Below are 1,979 nucleotides of genomic sequence, written 5' to 3' on the forward strand. Positions count from 1 at the left end.
TGTGCGTGTGTGTGTGTGTGTGTGTGTGTGTGTGTGTGTGTGTGTGTGTGTGTGTGTGTGTGTGTGTGTGTGTGTGTGTGTGTGTGTGTGTGTGTGTGTGTATGTAAAATAGGAAGTCGATTGATTGACATGGCGTCATTCAAAGACATACTCTAACCACAGAAAGTAGCGTCGTCTCTCTTTGAACTTACTAAAGCTCATATAAGGATCTCTACTTCTCCGAGCTGGCTAGTCTCATGTCATCTTCACTGAAGCGCTAACGTCTCAACAACATCTTTACAACTTCCATCAACCATTGTTTGGATTGGTACAATTATCCACTATTGCTGCTACTTCTTCTCACACGGACACTGCGGAGTCACTGTCCGTACAACGATCAACCTGACTGGCACGGCATAATATTTCTTGACTTCTTACTTAAGAAGATGAACCATTGGACCTAAAATATATAAGGCTTATTAAACTGTTTCCTTTTCTCGTTGTAAGAAGCTCTCCGTCTTTTCTTTTTCTGTACACACACACACATTCACGAGTCGGTGTTTGTTAATGACAGCCATACATAATAGCTAGGATATTTTCATATACTTAATGTAATAAAGTAGTAAGTAACACACAGCAAACATCAAAGTTTCAAAATAATTTATCTGTGCTAGAGATTATCACATCAACAATTTACCCTTGGATATTTCCCCGATTAGCAGAAATAATTCATTAAATATAATCATCTTGTTTCTTTAACATCTTGTTTCTTTGGTGTGGGAGGGATCTTGAAAGAAAGGTCTGAACTGAACAGAACTTAATTTAACTTGAATGTTGTTTACGCAAAGTCGAATTAATTGCCTGGAGGATCTACCAGCCAAAACATTGTCTTGTATCTTACCTGTTGAAATTGAAATTAATGACTTTAGAGTTTAAGTTGGCACTACAAAAATATTGGCTCTGGAGTTATTACAGTCTCTTATCTTTTCTTGTACAAACGTAAAGTTTTATTCAATAGAATAGTTATAGTTGATAAAAGAATTTGTTGCCGAGAAAAATACTAAGATATAACTATAAAAATATAGTTTGCTTTCCTTTAGCATATATTACACTATCAGAAAATAAAATTTTACGAATGCTTTTATATCAATATACATTTCGAATTCAGATCAGCGTAGATTAGTATAATATTATTCTCAACTATTTCTACTATACACAGAAAGTATAACATTACTCTTATTTTGAACATGGGAAGCAACGTTGCAACGTTGATTTATAACTTGCAGACAACATATACTTGTAGGATGACGATGTATTGTGGGAGAAAAGCTATTGGTGAACAGAGTATACCATCCTGTTTCAATTCCTGGCCTTGTTCTATCTCAAGTATATTCATGTAATCTAATCTTTCTTTTCTATAGTAAACATAGTAACTGATATATTGGTAAAAATGTAAGTAGAATAGCTTTATAATGCCGAAATTATATGAGATTATGTTTTACTAGAGGACTATTTTATTTATAATAATCGCAAATTTGAATTAATTCGTCGGTTTGGATGAGCGTGAATTCTGACGTCTTGTATAAATACTTCAGTGAACGAAAAATTTAAGTGTTGGGAGAAACAGCTCAGGAATACAAGCTGGAAAACGAATAAAAGTTTATTTTATTGATACAAAAATCCCTATTTTATAGTTGTAAAATTTATATCATCTTTAAAGATAAGGAGAAGATCCACTTGGAGTTATTCTATCTGACGTGATACTCCTGAGAATATGGTTCCAGAAAATATGGAAGTTTTGTTAGTATTTAGTCAATTGTCATAGTGCTATTTAGAACAATTATCTGATTGGAAAACAAGAAGATAGATTATCGGGGTGCATGAAAGTGTCAACGAGTTGTATAGGATACGGATAGATAGTTCTATGAAGCGTGTAAGGGTCGACAAGGTTTCTGGGTGATACACAGGTCAGTGGTTTTTAGAGTGCGTGTGACGATCAA

Source organism: Octopus bimaculoides, chromosome 2 (genome assembly GCF_046866305.1).
Source record: "Octopus bimaculoides isolate indiv1 chromosome 2, ASM4686630v1, whole genome shotgun sequence".
Lineage (NCBI taxonomy): Eukaryota > Metazoa > Mollusca > Cephalopoda > Octopoda > Octopodidae > Octopus > Octopus bimaculoides.